This window comes from Amblyomma mixtum, chromosome 1, assembly GCF_055824585.1.
Source record: "Amblyomma mixtum isolate Tamu chromosome 1, ASM5582458v1, whole genome shotgun sequence".
Taxonomy (NCBI): Eukaryota; Metazoa; Arthropoda; class Arachnida; order Ixodida; family Ixodidae; genus Amblyomma; species Amblyomma mixtum.
In genome coordinates, this window is record NC_143012.1 from 91117263 (window position 1) to 91138441 (window position 21179).

The 21179-nt window shown below is 48.8% G+C and overlaps 1 pseudogene across 1 annotated transcript; it reads right to left on the reverse strand.

The window, feature by feature from the left end:
• Nucleotides 1-4778: 4778 nt before the first annotated feature.
• On the reverse strand, nucleotides 4779-16553 carry LOC149367190 (membrane metallo-endopeptidase-like 1; annotated as a pseudogene). Its single transcript, XR_016289016.1, has 5 exons — nucleotides 16543-16553; nucleotides 15358-15581; nucleotides 11674-11743; nucleotides 6249-7928; nucleotides 4779-5246 (listed from the first exon to the last, which is right to left on the reverse strand). The product of XR_016289016.1 is annotated as a membrane metallo-endopeptidase-like 1 (transcript).
• Nucleotides 16554-21179: the final 4626 nt, after the last annotated feature.

A 21179-nucleotide genomic window follows, 5' to 3' on the forward strand; every position in this document is an offset into this window, starting at 1 on the left:
GATGTGCTCGTTACTGACAAAGGAACAACATTCACGGCGGAACTGGCGCAAGCCATCCTACATTACAGCCAAACCAGCCTCCGGAAAACAACTGCATACCACCCGTAGATCAACAGACTGACCGAGCGCCTCAACAAAAGCATCGCCGATATGCTCGCCATGTATGTCGATGCGGAACACTAGACCTGGCACGTCATCCTGCCTTACGTAGTCTTCGACTACAACACCGCAGTGCAGGAGACCACTCAGATGACGCCTTTTAGGCTCGTCCATGGCAGAGAGGCCACGACCACGCTAGACGCCATGCTGCCCAACGTTACTGAGGAAAATAACGTCGACGTCGCCGCCTACCTCCAACGCGCAGAAGAAGCCCGAAGACTTGCCCGATTAAGGATCAAAAGACCAGCAGCGGACCGACGCCAGACGCTACAACCTACGAAGACTCAACGCGGAATACAAGCCAGGAGACCGAGTCTGGGTTTGGACGCCCGTTTGCAGCCGAGGATTTACTGAAAAGCTTTTGCGCCGCTATTTCGGCCCGTACAAGGTTCTTCGTCGGCTAAGTGAACTGGACTATGGAGTCGTCCCTGAGGAAATGAGTGCATCCCAGTGACGCCGCGTACGACCAGAAGTAGTCCATGTCGTACGCCTAAAAGCCCTATCATGCACGCTAGAGGACGCCGTGTTTCCACATTCGGTGTTTGTTTTTGCAGAATCCGTTTTTGATTGTTATAGCCGCATTATGATCTACAACATCGAGTCGATGCTTTTTTGAGAGGCGAGTAATGCCGCGAATTTTTGTAGCGTTTGTTTGCTATCAGCATTAAAAAGACCACGGCCGACAGCGGCGGGCATTCTGTTCGACGACCGCCGAGCATGCTTGTTGCTACGCCGCCGCCGAGTGATTCAGTTCTTTGCGGGCGCAAGTGAGCCCAAATAAAGAGTTCCGTTTCGAAGCGACTCTCGCTGTCTTCCTGTTCACCGGACTGCAGTCATCGCTACGTGACAATATGAGTGTTTCCTGGCGCACTGTTTGCCTTTTATTTATTTTTTTATTTGTGCCGTGTGTGAAGTCACTCGGTTTCGCCCATGCGCAGCTGTGGCTAATCTTGGCACCGACGGCTCGCGCGAAGCGCGGCTGTGGTGCGGGTAGCGAAGCTTTTGGTTTCAAAAGTGAAGGTGACAGGACCGATCCCCGAGGTACACCACTACTCTAAGAAAACGTTTCGGACGTAAAGAAACCATCAGAACAGAATAAACATCTATATCTCTTAGGAATTCCAGTACCCATGCAAGAATGTAAAGAGGCGGCCGAAACTCCTCAAACTTGTTGAATAGTACTGGGTGATCTGCGTTGTCATATGCTTTGGCGATATCCAAAGCGACTAAAGCCGCGACCACTTTTCAATTGTAGCCCGAATTGTGCTTTCAAAACCTAAGCAGTCGAGATCGAGCACCATCGACGAAACCCTATCTGAGAAGCACTGAAGGCTTGTAAGTTTTACAAAAGTAGACAAGGAAATCGGCCGAGTGTTATGGATTAAAAAACTCTTCGTAGTATGTTTGAGAGGTAAGAATATTTCCGCAATTCTCCATTCGGTAGGAAGCCAAGCTGTCTCAAAGGACACGTTAACAATATGTAAAATAACGGAGGTAGTCTTCTGCAAGCAACTTCAACATCCCGATAGTGACCTTGTCGCATCCAGCCGCAAAAATTGGCGTATAACCTGGGATCCGGATAGACGGGGCAGAGCGCAGCGTTCATCAACTTCTAGCTGCTCCGTCCGGCGACATTGGCCGCTCATCGTCGTCTTCTGCACAAATCCACGCTTTCGCCCGACTCGAATGTAGTAAACATTCTTTGTAGTTCCAACATTTGGCCCCTCCCAACTCCAAAATTTGGACCATAACCATTGTCCAACCATAACTGAGCGTGCTCGACACAATGGAGATCTCAGAGCTTGGCCCGGGCCCTTTAAAAAATGCTATCTTTATACTTTTGGATATAGCCGTGATTAAGCAATGTCTCACCTCTTGATGCGGACTACTTCCGCAGTTTTCACCGCGTTGCACGCTATGTATGAAGCAGAGTATACTGTTGCCAAATATGTATGCGTACCGTATTTTCCGGTGTATAAGACGCGGCTTTTTTTCAAAAATCTTGCTGGTGCGTCCTATACAAGGGTGCGTCTTATATGCGAATTTTTTTTTTTTTGCGAGTTCAGAAATTACTCAGGTTCATGTTGAAGATTTTTTCACCAAAAAAATATTACTAAAAATAACGCGGTTGTAACATGGTTAATACTTTTAACCATACGGGGACCGCCGTGCGCAACTTTTTTAGGTGAACTTTATCATGAAACGGCGGGGTTGACTACTTCCGGGATCTTAAACACGCGGCCGATTCGGAGGCCCCAAGCAAAGGTAATGTGAAATACCAAAAAATGGCGACAGTCGCGCTTCTCGCCATTGTCAAGACAAGCCAAGAAAAGCCGATGTTTTTTTTTTTTAGTCACCCTTTGCAAGTACGTAGTGCGAAGAGAATGCTTCAGCCGCGTTGCCTTTTCGATAGCGCATCCGAATATGAAGACTTTGAAGGTTTTATGTAAAAATAAATTGTTATGGACATAAAGAGAGTTCTTTCGCTTTTTTTTCTTTTGTGCTAAAACGTGGGCGGGTATGGCGTGAGTGTTGCCTTTTTCGATCACATAGCGTTGCTTAAGAACTTCTCACACGTACGGTGAATTTTGCGATGGTCGCATAAGCATGTTTAATTAAGCCTCACTTGCCTAACTGGGTAAATTGGGGTGCGTCTTATACACGGGTGCGTCTTATATACCAATTTTTTCAATGACAGCCTGCATATATGGCGGGTGCGTCTTATACAAGGGTGCGTCTTGTACACCGGAAAATACGGTACCTTAACACTTTGTATGACCTTAATGGCAAAGGCGAAAAACAAGACTGAAAGGTTTGCAAAAGAGTGGATTCTTAACACAGTACTTTAAAAAACATGTTCGGCACCTCACGTCTATTACTGACAGACTTTTTGTTCGTTTAAATAGAACGCTAGAAATGCAATCTACGCTAGGCAACATCTCAGTGGTCACAGCGTTCGGCTCTCTATTCTCGTGGTTTGTGCATATTTGTCCCTTTTGCACGCCTCAAACCTTTGCCTGCGTCTAGAAAGATTTCGATGATACAACAGAAACCGCTTCTAGAATTTCAAACAGCAACACACACGCTGTGCTATTAGAACCAAAACGCGCTTCAGTATAGAGAAAAAATAGCCACGACACAGCTCCAGTGACTGATTAGCGTGGTTCACACAGCAGATTCGTCCATTGCATTCATTTCAGAATGTTCACTGTAGGCAGCGCACTGTGTGAGTATATACAAGCAACGTAACAGCAAATGCAGTTGACTGGGCGGGGCAGCCTGACTAATACCTACAAACGCACACACTTTTCATGGCGCACTTATAAGGCAGGAATACAGATCAGGAATGCCCCCATGAGCGTTTACAGTATCTCTCGCTTGCAGGCACAGTCTGCTGTTCTTCGCAGAGATTCGCGCACTGAGGCTCTTCTGTCACGCCGATTAATCGAACACGAATCCATTTCTTTCCTTGAAACCATAGCTCTTATGGCGTTGCGTCGCACGAACACATCTCCAGCGGCAAAGAGCCGTAGGGAGCACTCTAACTTTTAACGGAGTAACACCGGGTCATAAAGCAACAAGTACAAAACATCGTAATCTGCATCCCCGGAAACGTGCTCTAGGAATGCACTATACTCTAATATCAGCAATGCGGCAAAACATGCGCAAGAGGCATGCCAACGAAACGGCTATGCACTGTGCTCAACCAGTGCCTATGAAGCTCAAAGCTACGTGCTCATAAATCTTCGTGTGAGAGCCTGCAGTTCGTTGAAGCAAGGATAGGAAAAATACGCTCGCGACGTTGTTACGATTGCATCGGGCTGATGACGGCCATCTGGATCATTGCACTGGGTGTGGTCCTAGGCATACGGCGCTAATACTGCAGCTTACTCCTGCCGAACTCCTCGAGAAAACAAACGAAAAAAAACTTTTTGACAAAGTACATCCGGGCTATTAGTGCCGCCAGCATCATTAAAAGAGATTGTCTGCAATAAGGAGCCCACCAAGCTCCCTTAGTTCCGTTTCTCTCTCTCCACAGCGAAAGAACAATCTCCGAAGCACGGAGGTTGCTGAGCATTACATCGGGAGGATAGGAGGAGATTCAAAAAGCTTCAAAAGTAATCAGTTCTGAATAAGCGGCTAGAGTGGTGCCTGGTTCCTCTCCACGCTTAACCTCCGAAATATTAGTAGCACTACCACAAAAACAGCAAGACGATCGCCTTAAAAACGGGGAAAACAAGAGATTCACCATTGAACTGCGACCAAGAGAAACTGCTCTGTACAGAGAGAGCGCCTGCACTGCCTACATAGAAGGCAGCACACGCTGCAGGATACGCTCCATAGCCATAAAAAAAACATTACGAAGAAATGCAGCGTTTCAAGCATGGTCCTAATGAGAAAGTATACCGGAAGTAGCGGTTTTGTCCTCGAATAACCTAGTATTACCGACGGGCACCCAAAATAGGATAAAAGAAACGTGGTAAAGTGACACAGGCGCCCCGAGGGGATAAATAGGGTATAACAGAAAAAAAAAATTTGGTGCACGAACAACACATCGCATAATAACCCTTAGTACAAATGTCAGTGATATGCCTCATGAGACATCAACAGCCCCGCCCTCACAGGAAAGCGCATTTGTGCTCCGGGTTCATGGGTGACCCCGCGGGGCAGCCGAAGGCCTTGGCGAATGGCTCGAAGTTGCTCATGGCTTCGCTGCATTCGGGCGACACGCGGCGGTAGTCGCTTCCCTCCCAGCAGGTCACGTGACAGGCCGTGAGGAAGAAGACCTGTTCGGCGCTGTACTCCTCCAGGCCCGGCAGACGCAGGTCCCGATCTTCGCTGCGGAAGCGGAGGTAGGCCGCGTACGCGATCTTCAGCGCCGGAAGCAGAGGAAAGAGCGCCGTCACGTTTCCGCCGGAAGTGACGTCAGCCGAGCACCGGCCCAGCTCCCACAGGGCTCGCCCGGGTGAGCCGATGTTGTGGGTGCTCCCTTCGCCAGGGTCGACGGCGGACGACGCCGGATTCCACGGTGTCTGTGTCATGTCCTCGCTGAGCAGAACCGTGAGCGCGTTGATGGTGCGCGCGAGCTGCGAGAGCCGATGAGGCGTTCACTTCACTTACTGAAGTGAACAAGAAGCGCTCACAACTTTAGGCGCCTCTATCATTTTGAGTCGAAATAGGAGGTACCAGCGGCCACATTTTTTCTACGATGCGTTCCTTTGCCTATCTGCCGTAGTGCAGTTCTGCAAAGGATAATGAATGCGGCAAATCAAACTGCCTCCTTTCTCTATGCTGTCACTTAACAAGCAGTATTTCACAGTGGAATACGGTGAAAACAAAAATATCCACAATATTATCGTTACAAAATGTAGCTCCAAAATACCTAAAAAGCCCTCCTTGACTAGTATATTCAAGAAGTTTGCAGACTTGTTTTTCTTTTGGCGGGGTCGTAAAGAAAATTGCTTCGTTTAGTAACCGTATTAACGAGACCACTGTCCGAGGAAAAAATGATTTAGATTGAAAGCTTCGCCTGCCGGATTCGCACCGTCCTTTGGTGGCAGAAACGTTTGCTTCCAAGTCACTTCGCACATGTCTGCAACTGGGACGGATACGAAGAGCGGTGAGGACGAAGTTAAGTCGTCCTGTCTACTCATACCATCTCATACCCAACAATTGTGAACAGTACCATTTCTCGTGAGAAACCGCTCATGAGCGCACTCTTTCATGCAATGTAAGATTTTTCTTTAGCAATCAATGTATCCGTACATAACCCGATAGCAGCTTTCCATTTTTTTCTATTGAGGTTTTTTCTGTCATCAAAAGCGTACCCCATTGCTTTTCTACGGCAGTCTTAACTGTTCGATGAGATCGATGGAAACGCTTTAGAAGATAAATTTTTCTACATATCAGAGGAATGGATCATTACCTTCAATATTTCTATAAAAATATCTTACAATTTTCAAACTTTCAAAAATTTTTCCGAGAATACTGGACATGAGGTTCCTTCCGCTGGCAGTTTTGTTTGCCCGCCTTATGTCAAAGACATGGTGTTTTCTCAGTGTAGATAATGGCGCAAGGACGTATTTTACCTGTATGGCGTACATGAATCCGAGGCCCCCGTAGGCCATGGCGTCCGTGCCTTCGTCAGTGTAGTACGGAGCGGCGAGCGCTGCCACGGCGACGGAAATCACATTTGTCACGGGGCTGTACGCAGCCAGGTGGGCGGACTGCAAGCGAAACAACCGCAGGCTCGCCTGGTACTCTTCACTGCCCAGCGACTTTTGCAGCTGCTCACGACTCATGCGCCAGTGGCCGAAGAAGCTCTGCTCCATTTTGTAGTTGCGACCGTACAGGATTTCGAGGCTGCGGTTTGTCATGTACTCTTCCGGGGTCCATATCACGGTGCTGGTGTTCTGCAGCCGCGTGCCGACAGCACGGACCGCTTTGGTGTCCAGGGTGGACCAGGAACCAACCTCCGTTAGCGCCATCTTGTGCACATTGGTCAAGAGACCAGAAACGATGAGCCTTTGAGCTTTGGTCATTAGGCTGTCATCGGCGCCTGAAAAAAGAACCGTGTACACGAGGGCAGCGTATATACCGCAACCCATCGGGTACACGTACTCGGACAGCGGGTGTTTCATGAAGAGGGCTCGCACCGAGCTACTAGTGGTAGGGGCGAGGAACTGGATGAACCACCACGCCGTATGGAAGGTCACCTCTCGGGCCGAGTAAGAAGCGAAGATGATCCACATAGCATTCAGCAGGTTTCCGTTTGTGGCGATGAGTGTATCCTCTTCATTCAGACGTGGTTTTGCGTTGAAGGCGGATTGTAGGGCCTCGACCCAGTCACAAGCTCGGAGTTTAGGCACCAGAGGCGGTAACTGACGAATCAACAGAAAAGCAGGCCTCGGGTGTGCGGCGTCGAAAAAGTGGGACAGGTTTCCGATGATCGAGCTCTGGATGTCATTGCTAGTCTTTGCGAATTCAACAAATGCCGGCAAGGCAGCTCTTTCTCCAAAAACGCTGGATAAGAACCAGCCGGCGACTGTTTCATAGAAGCCTCTGTATTTATCAACCTCCGCATTGATCGTTTCCAAAATGTACGCCACACCCGATGGGCTCATGGATATCGACCGCCGATGGGCGGTGCCATGCCATGGCTCTATGAAGTCAACAAAGAACCACAACGGCATTGCCCACAGGACGGACAGGTTCACCAGAGTCCGCAAGAGTACTGAATAATCGTCGATGTCTCCAAGCCGAGCATCCGTGGGGTCCAGCAGCCAGGGGAACAACTCTTTGCTCATGAATTCGATGAGGCTTTTCGAGTCGTCCATGTCGGCTGCGGGGCCTTCCCGGAAAGACAGGCGTCCATCATCACCCTCACCCTTTTCGTTAGGGGCCGACTAGGGTCCTCGCGAAGCTGTGCTTGTCCCTGCAGCCAGTGCGCCAAGCGAAAGACTGGCGCGGACACACTAGGCCTGGTGTCGTCGCGCAGCCATCCGGAGCACACAAGCTGGCCGAAATCTTCGCAGGCTTCCGAGCTCCTCCCTGGTTTCAGGCCCAGCGCCTGCGCGTGATCCAGGCAAGCCCGTGTGGTGCAAACCGTGTGTTCTATACGAGGCCTGGGCGTGGTGTTTATAAAATGGAGGACAACCGTGACGACGACGGCGGCTACGAAGAGCACAAATATGATAGTTGCCGTCTTTTTGAGGATTTCTTTTGTTCCATGCGATTCGGCGGGCGGTGATGAAAACGGAGACCCCGCGCTGGCCTGCGGAAGAACATTCCATGTGTGAACTCTGCAGTGCCAGTAATGGATAAGCTTGAAGATATGCAGACATTGCTCACAGGCGATGTCATGCAGCTGCGATTGCATATCGGCAAAAACTCATCATCATCAACTTTACTACGCCCACTGCAGGGCAAAAGCCTCTCCCATGTACTTCATTTCTTTTTTTGCACCTCATAGTGCCCTATGTTTTATTATCCCGGCACCTCTTTGACCTTTTTGCCCTTAGAGACTGTTCATGCTTTTCCGTGTACATCTTCCCTTCGTTTAGCCATATCCCGAGATATTTGTTTACGGCCACTCTGGGTATTTAATTTCCTTGCATTGTAAGCATCTGATCTGTAGTATCGTTGAGAATCATCACATCTGACCTAGTTGCACTAAAACTGTAACCTAGAGAGCCTCCGTCTCCACAACGATTAACCAGACTTTGCAACCATTCCTGCCTATCTGATTATAGTACATTATCGTCCGCATACATTAAACCGGGAGCCGTTGCTCAAAGATATTTCCGCCCAACTTGTGCGACAGGTTAAAATCTAGATTACTTCCTTGTAGCCTTCATTCCATATTTATCACGTAAAGCATGAACAGCACCGGTGATAGAAGACAACCTTGCCTTAATCCTTTGTGTACCGCCACAGTTGTGGTACTTTTTATCCCTTCTAATGTAATTTCAACTTTATTATCCCGGTAGATTTCGTGTAGAAAATCAGTTGCCTCATGACCGATACCTTCATCTTTTAATATGTTCCACAGGAGTTCCCTGTTCATGCTGTCATATGCACCGCTTATTTCCAGAATGGTTAAATATCAGAGGTCTGTTTTCCGCCTTAGCTATTTCTATGCATTCGGTAAGCATGGACCAGCTATAATCTCAGCGCCTACCCCTTCAGAACCCGTTCTGAAGTTCGAGTATTGTACTACTTTCTACCCATGACTGCATATTTAATTTCACCACCTGTATAGCCAGCCTGTATATAAAAGATATCATATTAATGGGTTGGTTGGTTTATGGGATTTAACGTCCCAAAGCGACTAAGGCTATGAGAGACGCCGTAGTGGAGGTCTCCGGAAATTTCGACCACCTGGGGTTCTTTAACGTGCACTGACATCGCACAGTACATGGGCCTCTAGAAGTTCTTCTCCAAAGAAATTCAACCGTCGCAGCCAGGATCGAACCCGCGTCTTTCGGGTCAGCAGCCGAGCACCATAACCATTGCGCCACCGCGGCGGCTCATCTTAATCGGTCGGAAGGATTTTATGTTCATCTTACCTGCTTTCCCTTTATCAATAAAAAACATTTTCATTTTTCTCCAGCTGTGTGGAATTCGCTTAATTGTTATGACTGTCTCCAATGCTTTTATCAGCGTTTCATTGCTTCTTGGGCCAAGTTCATTTATCAGCTTAAACGGAATTACGTCTATGCCTGCGGATGTGGATTTTGGAATATTTGCTTCCGCCTATTTCCAGTTAAGACTAGTCAGTTCTAAGCTGTTCTTTGTGCTGTCCAGTGTTGCTCCCTCACTTGGGGAGATTACCCTATCGTCATTCCTTAATCACGCAGCTATAACCGACGTAATCTAGTTGACAGCGTCGTCTCTCTAAGCTTTTTCTCACAGCATCTTTAATCTGTTCCTGCTTTCTTTGGTTCGTATCATCCAGCCAGGTTATATGGTTCCAGAATTTTCTTGCCCCCCTTTATTTGCATTGCGAACTTCAGCCAGCCATTGATCACAGGACTGCTTTATTCTAGCCTGGACGAGGACCTGAACTTGCTGTTCAAATGGCGCACTAGCGTCTACTACCAGCCTGCGTATATTAAAGCTGCAAGTTTAAATTATATAACGCGTGAAAAGCGTTCGGATGAAATAGCCTGTTTTGTTCGTTTTTGCCGCTCCTGTACGTCGCAAGTTTTACCACTTTACAGCCCACGCAATTCCAGCTTCACGTCTGCATAAACACTGCAGAGCAAAACTAACAGGGACCCGTAAGGAAGCCTTAAACCGCTAGAAAACGTTTCGACAAGAAGGACAAGTTCCCTTACCGAAACGCTGTCTGCTCCCTCTCCCTCACCCGTTGTTCATTGAGGGCTGCCCAGATTGCACCTTCCCTGCCCTTCCTCTGCCTTTTATGAACAGGTGAGACGTTCATTGTGCAGTTCTTACCCAGTAGATAATAACGTTTTTGTTAGGTTAAGGAGACTGAAAGCGTTACGTTCAAATTAGTAATTAGAATGCCGTGTTCCCGTGAAACGTGCCACTTAACGATATTGTAGCAGCTGCTAGCTGCGACGTACTTCTCTGATATCTGCACCAGTGGTCTGTATAAAATTGCGGAATATTTCGGTAGTTTTCCAACGCAACACACGCAGCTTTCCGTTTCTACATGAATGCCAACGCCGTCGGCTCATCGAGACTAGAGCGGGTCCCCGGAGCGTATTTAAGGCCCACGTTAAGCGTATCCACTGACCTTGAAGCTTTTCATTTTTGCATATCTTGGTGTTCCAAGTGGTACGGGAAGCTAACCCAAAGGCTACCAATTAACAAAAAGGGGTCGTATATTGAATTGACTTATTGCGAGAAATTTCTGAACGAACGGGACCGAGACAGTGCGTCAGAGATTATTCAGGGTTGCCACAGACCCTAGACAGACCATACAGATGTATTCAAGGTGTTTACGGCTATCGCTGTCACATTTCGTCAGCTGACTGTTTAGCGCTTGCTGTGCGGAAATCACGTTGTTTGCACGAAAGACTTCGCCGTCACGTGAAGACCAGGTCTCGCATTTGTATTTATGAAAGTCCACCACATGACCGGCAAGATAACCTATGGGCGTTAAAGGCAACGAACAAGACACTAAGAGAAGGCAACCTCAGCATGAGCGGCCCAAAGTTAGGAGGGCGTGTAAGCTTTTGAACTTTGATGGTTTGGTTTGATTTATGGAAGTTTAACGTCCCAAAGCAACTCAGGCTATGAGAGACGCCGTAGTGAAGGGCTCCGAAAATTTCCACCACCTGAGGTTCTTTAACGAGGACTGACATCGCACAGTACACGGGACTCTAGAGCTTCGCCTCCATCGAAATCCAACCGCCGCGGCCGAGATGGAACCCGCGTCTTTCGGGTCAGCAGCCGAGCACCATAACCACTGAGCCACCACGGCGGTCCCTTTCGAAGTTTGAGGTCATAAGGTGGCCGCAGCTGGCACTGGACAGAGTTAATTGGAGGAATATGGGAGAGGCTCTTGTCTTGCAGTGGGCGTAGTCAGAACAATCATGACAACATGATTTATTTAAACCGTTGAAGTAATGTCCTGCGACGCATTAATTGGGGAACAGCCACGTGCTCAAATGACCCACTTAGGCAATACCATGATCCCCTAAGGGCACACAATCGCTATGACCCCATTACTCGACGTGATCCTTCCTTGGAATCAATACGACCCCCGTGACCCAATAAACGCTAACCCGCAAAACAACTGACGATGAATCGAATATCATTACGTGAACGACCTTTGTAACTCTTTGGTTGATTAGACTGAACATTGCCGGGGCGCTGGAAGGTCCGACACTTCTTAGCAGCACGAGCCGCTGCAAGCTGCTTTGTAATTTTTTCAACAGTGCTGCTTGAAAGCGCTGAGTTTGGCAACAATGAACCACCGTACATAGAGCATTCTGTACACACGCAGCGAGAAGGCCAGGAGGGCTACAGAAATGAAAAAGCCGTACCATTTCCTGGAGTCTGTTGAGGGCTTCCGCCGCATCAGCTGTGCTCTGCTTCGCCTTGAGTGATCCTAGTGGAATACATTATGGCACAAGATGGAAACGCCGTAAATGTTTTTTTTTCATTAATTTTTTTCATTAGCGTTATTAAGGTGTTATAGATTTTTGTTATGCAAGGGTAAATATACTTCTTCTTTTTATTCAAAAGAATTATGGCTGTGCAAAAAGTGGTGCGCTGCATTTTGCTCCCCTTTGTTGCACATCTCATAGCGTGTATGAATGCGAGGACACCCGAAATAGCGAGAGTTCTCTCCCTTTTTCTCCGAAAGCACCACACCAGCCGTACCAACCCCGAGCAGGAATCTTGTCTTGGGCACGAGAGCACCCTGCTATTGCCGCAGTTGATCATGCATCGTGTTAGACTGCAAAACACTCTCGCGCTGTGCGTTGCACACCGTCGTCTTGATCAAGTTCAATCTGCGGCGGAAACAGGTCAGATCAGCTGAACCTCGATCAGTGCTTAACATGAGTCTAATATATATACATACTTTCCATTTATTTTTTATTTCCAGAAAAAATTCTGGTGGGACACCTGAACTAAAAGCTGCTTTTATCAGCTTGACGAGGCCAAGGTCCCAGCGTATTACAAAACAGGGCAAGTCATACAAATATTGAAAACAGAAAAATAAAGGAACATAAAAATATCAATACTTCAACACAGAGCACAGATAGACGTGTACAATGTGGTTACAAGGAGAACTTGTATTCAATTTTTCGGTAATGTAAAACTGAAAATGATCATGCATACAGATGATTGAAAACATATTCAAAATCAATATAAATAACATAAGTCCAACACGATGTAGAATAACGGCGCAAAAGAAAATAACAAAAAGTTTTAGAATGTGGTTAGAATGGTAGTGGGATGAAAAAGTATATAAAAATACTTGGAACAATGGAAAACAGTTATTCACCAGAACAATATTCTTCGCCCGATGTGCGGACGACCCACCAAAGCGTAGTCAACGGCCAATCGGGCTAAACACATGCCTTCGTACGTCTGCTCGGTTTAACTATATTAAAACCCTACCATTTTCCATGATTTTCACCTTCGGGTATCCTAACGTAATTTTTCTCTCTTACTTTAATGGGTTTTTCAGTTGAGGATATTATTGTTCAATTGGACCTTAAACAGTATTCTGCCCGTAAGTGCCCATGTCAATTCGGAACTCGATCATAAGTCAGGAGTGTCCCATAGAATTTTGTTCGGCTGGAGCGAATTTAGGGCGGTCGAAATTAACCCCGAGGCATTGTGAAACAACAGCGCAGATAAGGACGGTGACGTGTTATTGTTGCGTTATTCAACACAGCAGTCGTGTCGAGAGGTGGCGAAATCATTCCATATCGCAAAACACCGGGGCACGTGCATCGGAAAGCCAGAACAGTTTTTACAGATAATGAGCTCGCATTCCTGGACACGGGCTGAGGGCTCAGCGGATTGCATGTCGTTTCTTATGTGTGAATGTGTTCTTTCTTCTTTTTGCCTACACGCAATTTTTAATGCGAAAGCCTTTATGCCTCTTCGTTGTCGACAGAAGGTTGTCAGCAGAGGTATCACGCGTTTCGGTTGGTCGAAATGGTTATGACGTCAGAGTGAGCAGATTCGAAGTATTAAGTCCACCCACTAAAGTCACTCGAACTCTGAAAGTAACGCAGCTGTTTTTTCTTTACCGCCGCGCCACCTATTGGCCAGTTGCGATCACGTGATTAGGCGCCGCCGTAGATGGTCCACTCGCTCTAGGAGCCGACCGGGCGCAGTGCTTCCGAGGTGGTTGGACGGCGTGTTTTACGAAGTAGCACGTTCAGTATCGCGTCTGTGTGTGTGTTTGTCTGTCTGTGTGCGTGCGTGTGTATGTGTGCGTGTGCGTGTGCGCGCGAGTGTCCATGCCTCTATCTGAGCGTGTGTATGTGTGCGTGTGCGCGCGCGTGTCCATGCCTCTATCTGAGCGTGAGTATGTCTGCGTGCGTATGCGTGTCTCTGCGCGCGCCTGTCTCTGTGTACGCGCATGTGTGCTGTGCGCGCGCGTGTCTCTGTGCGTGCGTGTGTCTGTGTATGCGTGTGTCTGTGCATGCGTGTGTCTGCTTGCGTATCTGGGTGCGCGCGTGTCTTTGTGCACAGCGTGTGTCTGTGTGCGTGCGTTGGCGTGTGTCTGTGCGTCGTGGGTCTGTGTTTGTGTGAGTGTGAGAGCTATAAATGTCTTCGGAGACGTTGCTTTACGAGATTTATTTTCCAGGTTGGTCATCAATATTGGCTAAAGAGTCTCAAATAAAAAATAATAAAATAAAGAGTCTCAATTAAAAAATAATAAGTTATGAGGGGTGCCAAAGTGGAGTGCAGTTGGGGAATTAATGCCACCTGGAGTTATTTAACGCGTACTTACATCGCACTGCACACGGGAGTTTTTGTATTTCGCCTCCATCGAAATACATCCACAGCGTGTCCGCATGCTATCTGGCTATCTGGCCGCACAGCTAGAGCGTTGGCCACCTCGTCGACTTTGGGGTCGCCCAACTACCTCCCACAAGCCTCCGACCGGCGACTGACCACACGGAGGGAAGAACAGGCGGCAGGAAGCAGCAAGCGTAAAGGGAACTTTTTATACGCATCACACATCCAAGTGAACCCATTTAATAAACGTTTTGCTATATCCCGCCGGGATGTAGGCAGCCTGCTGGCTTTAAAGTTTTCCGGGTCCCGAAAACATGCATTTGTGAGCCTCTCACGGAAGCGATAGGAGAAGCCTGCTTCTTGCGTTGTTAGCGCACACCCGTGGGCTCAAGAATACGAGAGGCTGCGCAGATGTCGTGCGACGCTTTCAAGGTTTTCGAAACCCTCACCTCATCTAAGCTCTCAATCATGAATACTTTCATTGATTAATTTTTGCGCAAAGCCGATGAACAAGGCGGCCGCAAGGGAGACTTCGCCTAGCAGACGACGCGCTCGCCGCGCTGGACCACCTCTGGCAACAACACCCCAATGTTGCCCGCGCGCCGCCCGCTGGTTGCGTTACTTTCAGAGTTCCAGTGACTTTATCACCCACGCATGCCTATGCCCCCTTTTGGAACAGACGACAATTAATAAAATAGTTATCTTCCGCATCGAAAGGGGGCGGAAGGCGTCCGTGGTTGACCACATTACATACCTCATCACTGCGAACAGAGCCATGGATACAACCGAACCCATCGAAGCAGAGAGAGACTCGTACTAAAGAAGAGTCAAAGTCGGCAGTCAAAGTGTGTAGTTGTAATGTGTAGTCAGATAAAGCACTAGTACAGCACAGTCTCGCAGTCACTACAAAACATTGTGCCAGGAAAGGCTTTCGCCTTGCAGCACTTTAGAGAGCCAAAGTGCCCCCTGAATTTTTTTCAGCAGCTCATGGGGATATTAACTTTCATTTCAAGTCGAATAAAGTTACTTGAGGCTCAGCGCTCGTTGTGCCGTCTTTACTTTCGTACCCGCTCTTATTAGCGCTGTTGTTTCATTTTGGACCGATACCAACTTGCCCAACTCACTCTTGTTCTATCACCCCGAGGCCTTCCACGACGCCGCCTCTCCTAGGCCATGTAAATCTTGGGGATGTTATAAACCCCACATATACCCTGCATTATCCTGACCACCACTCACTGGGACTGACGTGACCTGGTGGTGACCGTGCCTTGATCTTCGTGGCAGCCGGGGAGGAAGCGAGCTGATCCGGCATTGGCGGCACGGTGACCGCGACCTGTGGTGCTGGCGATGGCGCAGGCGAGACGGCCTTGCTGGAAATGTCCAGAGGGAGGGCGTCGGTGTCGTGCTCCTCGCTTTTACGGGCACACGGCAAGGGGTGCGATGCGTCGCTGGTGGGTGACCTGCCGAGCAAGAAATAATGAACAGGGATTACACCCTGCTCCGGCGGCTCAGTGGTTAAGGCGCTGGACTACTGAGCCGTAGTACCCAGGTTAGAACCCTACCGCGGCGGTCGTACTTCGATGGAGGCGATATGCAAAAGGCACCCGGGTGCTATGCGATATAAGTGCTCGTTAAAGGTTCCCAAGTGGTCGAAATTATTCCGGAGACCTCCACTACGGCACCTCTTACTCTTTCTTCTTTCACTCCCACCGTTATCCCTTCCCTTAAGTTGCGGTTCCGGTGTCCACCAAGATATATGTGAGACAGCTACTGGTTATTTCCTTTCCTCGAAACAAATTTTCACGGTTTTTCCGACCAAGCACTGTACTGCTCTGGAATACGGGATTTTGGTGCCTTCTGCTATTGTATGTCCGGTCAAGATTTTGAAGCGATAGCTTCACCACGCCAGCCACTTCTCCACACGCGATCAGGAACCCGATTTTAATCCGGTGTATACATTCAAAGATATTACAACCTACTATCAAAAAGTCATCGCCTTTACCCTAGCCCATGTAAAGGCCTGAAGAAGGCGGATGAGCGGCTCCTTCTCCGTCTTCTCACCAATACATTGCTGTGCCCGGCAGCGCTAAAACATTTTGACCCCTCCTTTAGCGGCAGCTGCCCACACTGTAGTGCAGTGTCTTCTGACACCTATCACATGGTGTGGGCCTGCCCATCCAATCCCGCTTTTCCCCCGATCCTCAACCCTACCCGGGAGGACTGGCAGGCGACCCTGTTTGGCTGCCACGACTTGCAGGCCCAACAAGCCTTAGTCGGGTGCGCCCGGGCGGCGGCCACCGCCACTGGGGTCCCATATTAGGGACCTCCACCTAGTACTTGTAAAGATTGGTCCCTTACAGGCTGATCCAAACACACCTCCTGTTCCTTCTTAATAAATATTTTCACCACCACCACCACCACCTGGTTGGCATGGTCGCACCTCGGCCGTATGCCCGTGGCTGCAGTGGACACCCGTCATCCGTTTGTAGAAGGATGTAGGAAGTGGGAGTGAAAGAAGGAACAGAAAAAGGGGCCGTAATGAAGATAATGAATTTGAGGAAACGAAATTACGCAGTAACTGAATCCACGTCCAGGGACGAATACGAAGAAGGAATGCCCAGCGAAACGCAGCAGCAAAAGATTGACTTTGCATTATGACTCGGCAAGTTCCACTCGGCCAGCTGTAGCTATCGCGTCACTCCAGGTCTAACCAGAGCTAAACAACAGCCAATTTTTTTCGCCCCTGCTTATCAGGTTGCCGCAGCTTGGTTTGTGCAGACGCTGAACGCATGTTTAATAGAAGAACTACTATTCCGTAGCTGCGAGCCTTTTCATAGCACCTTGATTCCCGCCGTAGGTAGCTAAATGAATATCTTTTGAAAAATACTGCCTGCAATACGGATGAAACAGATCACAGTGGAAGCAACTTTTCTTAATCGTAATGCCGATTTCATGTGACCTCAAATATTGCTCTCGCAAGACCTCGAGTTGCACGCTAAGAACTTTGTGCTCGCAACCACAGGCAACACTTAAACTGTTCGCGCTCCAAATGGTCGACTTGGTTTCCAAAAAAAAAAAAATGAATTTTGGCTGGTACGTTTTGACCCTGTCGTCTACAGCACACAGCGTGTGCAGTTTAAGACGTCAGTTCACACGTGTCACAGGATAGAATATGGTCTCGATACGGTCATCACCAGTCACCTAGCTATGAGGCCCATACCTAACTTACCCAGTAAGCGCCCATTACATTTCTAGTATCGCCAAGAACACCAGGCCGGTGTACGTGGGCCAGGGATGGTTTGCTGTTATTCCCAGTGTCTTGATTATCAGTCTGATTCGATTTCCTTTTTGCTACGAAGTGCAACTCAGCTTATAAGCTGTTCTGTTGCCCGTCTTCGTTCTGACTTACGCGACGCGTCATAAAAAGATCGCCTGAGGCAAGACCGTGGTCTCCGCCACAGTAAAAATCTGGTCAATCAATCGCTTCAGTATGCGTAAACAGCTCAACGCTCCATCAGTTTCTGCTCGATGGCTGCCGACTCAGGTGTCACCTTATTTGGCAGAGGTTCGATACCGAATTCGTTTTGTACTGATGAGTGAACAAAATAACTGATTCGGCTTTGATCAGCTCTCGCTCTAGGGTCTCTAGGACAGCCCTCTTAGTGAAAATTCTACTGCAGCAAATTTTTGCCTCGGAAAATGGCTTCACTGGTCGTGTTGTTGCTGTGAAGGTGAAGGTTGCGCAAACACGGGGCAAACCATAAAAGAGATACACAGAGGCACACACAGGTTCTTCTTTTTGCGTGTCCTATCTTTCTTCTTCCATCATCCACGTATGACTGATCCACACCATCCATGCTACGTGCAAAAAAAGCGCCTGTGTGTGTGTCTGTGTCACTTCTTTGTAGTGCGTGCTAACTAGGCCCAACCGAAGTTTTATTGGTCGTGTTGTGCCAGAACCAAAACTCTGGATTTAACCTCTTGGAAAACAATAATTTCAGGCAGGTCACCAGAAAAGTGCACTCGCGAGTTTATGTAATAACGCTGCTGGCCAGTTTCGTACGCATTGAGATCATGTAGAGAACGTACGAGTGAACATGAGCACGCAAACACAAGAACGGAGTCCAGGGCTACTTTGCGTCAATGGCCTCTCTCTCTCTCTCTCTCTCTCTCTCTCTCTGTGTGTGCGTCCTCGCGTTCGCTCGTACCTTCTTCACTATTCGAGAGTAATCTGTTTGCAGGTCAAGTGGTTTCGGGCGGCGTGGCCGATATGGGATGGCCCGTGGCATGCAGCGGCCAATGTCACTACCTCAGAACGGTGGAATAAATTGTCAGGTGGCCGTGAAAGATGTTGCGGATTTGGGCACTGTAGCTGTGGACGGTTGATAAGGGGGTTACACGGATTTGTTTCCGAGAGGACTTTTTGTTCGCCTGGACCATCGAAGCATTCTTTGAATACGCTGTCTGTGTTCAGGTTATCTAGGGAAACATACGAACAGCTGAAAATGGTCAGATTGTCCTACAAACTCCCTGGGACTTCCCCTAGGCACTCGTGATAACATGTTGATGAGTAGTCATGCGATCGATTGCTGTCCCATGTCAGAACAGGAAGTTAATTAGAGGGTGGTATTATGGCGCTAGGTCAGACCATCGCACCTGTGATATATAAAAGGGGGAGCGGTAGACAGGAACACCTGTGCTTATCGCAAAGCACAGCACACAGTCGCAAAGCGCCTGTGTACAGGTTTGCTCAAAAGTTCCCAGGCCACATGGTCTGCTTTGCTTCTGTATATCCTGGCACTTAAAATGCCGATAGAGCTATCAAGATTGTCAGAGGTTAGAACTATACCTCTGTTGCCGAGTACAGATATTTCGAGCTTCACGGGTGTAATAACTGCCTTACTATACTGCTAAAAAGCAGACCGTGTGGCCTTGAAAATTTTGACCACTACTGTATCTGCGCAGACGAGAAATATCCTGAAACCGATCCGACGTCCCCTATGCAGGTTGGCGCCGTAAGATATAAGACGTTCCTCCCTCAGAGGTTCAAGGCGTTCGTTTCTGGGAGCGATTCACTGCGTAATCAACCGCTTTGTCACGTGCTTCAAGGTAAGAAGATAGGGTTGGCTTGAGCAGAGACGCGCTGCTCACTTAGCCATTGGAAGCGCTGCAAAACCCAAGTCTGCTCTCTCCGGGCACAGCGGCATGCCCAGCGGCTTAGTGCATACGACAGCTACGGCCTCTTTCGCGAAATGAGAAATATTCACCTTTGAGGTCCGGTTGGTGCCGTCGCGACCGGTGTCGTGGACGGCGTCGTGCCGCGGTCCTGGCCGGATGGCTGGGCCTTGGCCTTCGGCGACTAGGGGCGAATGTGGCCAGGACGGCTGCCCGGCGCTGGGGAAGACATGGCGGCTGGAGGAGCTATTCGCGTTGCGTTGTTGTTGTTGTTGTTGTTGCCTTGGTGGCATGGCACATACCCACGACGGGGGATTGGCCAGGGTTCAGTGAGGAGAGCCCAAAGAAGGCAAATTGGTACCAAGCTAATGGATAACCTTTTGGGGCCAAGCTAATGATTAATATTGGGTACGTATGGCGAGGAATTAAAGATGGAATTATGGATAAAAAGAAATTACGGGAAGAAATGAATGAAAAAAAAAAACCGGTGCAGCCGGCTCTCGGGGAGGTCTTCTTCTGCCTTCGCTGTCGCGCGCAGACCAACCCACGCGCACGGAAATGGGATGCTTTCCTCCTCTTTCTTTATTTTAACAGTTCTGGCACCATGTGCTTTACTTCCGAAGGAATCTCAGCCGGCGCTGGAGTCGTATTTTCTCACAGATGAAATCCCTTGTTTAATCTCTTCACACGAGAGCAGAGGTTCTAGTTGTCAGCGCTAATAAAAATACATTTCTCAAGCCATGGTGCCCCCATGTACGTATAGAAAAAATTCGAAGGGCTGTTGCAAACAACGACAGGTAGAGCGCTCCTGCAGAGGCTCGGATACCGCGAGCAGATGCGAGAAATGTCGAGGACGGCAACGATCCCCGACGAGCTTCGCAAGACCCTCAAGGTAGCGCCAATACCAAAAAACATGGATCCCAACCTCCATCGAGGCAGAAGAGAAGCGAGGGCCGAATTCATCGAGAAAACATACGCTCCTCAAGCCACGACCGTGTATACAGACGCGTCTTGGAGAGGAGGAGATACCAAAATCGCTGTAGCGGCGGTGGTCGATTCGTCTTTACGCGAAATGACCAGCGCGTCTCTCCGAGGCTGCACAGCTGCAGAGTCCGAGGAAGTAGCCGTTGCTCTAGCGGTGGCGGAGGGCTATAGAACCGGGCGGTCACTAACAATACTTACGGACTCTCAAACAGCCTGCCGAAATTACATGAATGGCAGGATAGGTCGTCACGCGCTCCGTATACTCCTCGCAGCGAGTGACAGAATTAAAAACCGGGAAGAACAAAACGACAAGATCCTACACAAAATTGTGTGGGTACCGGGGCACACGGGGGTTGCAGGGAACCGAGAGGCCGACAGGATAGCTCGAGGATACATTACTTTCCGAGCTTCCGCCGAGACCGCGGAACTCGCGCCAGCACCCAGGGAATACTCGGCCATACTACAAAACTATAGAGGCAGAAGAATGCGATATCCCCCACCGCACAAATCTCTCAGCAGAGAGGAAGCTGTCACTTGGAGACAATTACAAACAGGCTCTTTCCCAAACCTACATATACTAAACAAAATGCACCCTACGATATACACGGACAAATGTCCCTGGTGCGACGAAAAACCTACACTATACCACATCACATGGGCCTGCCAAAACATAGACGTGGTCCCCAAAATACAAAACCCGAGTGCGGAGCAGTGGGAGACTCTGCTGTCCAGCGACCGCTGCGAAGACCAACAAGGTCTGGTACAGCGAGCTCAACGGACGGCAGTGGCCAGCGGAGCCCTGGACTGAGGGCAACCGACCACTGGTTAGAGGCGCACGACTTCGACAGAGAAGGCTCCTGGGGGTAGAACCAAGACGTCTCTGAAGAAGCCCCCAAACC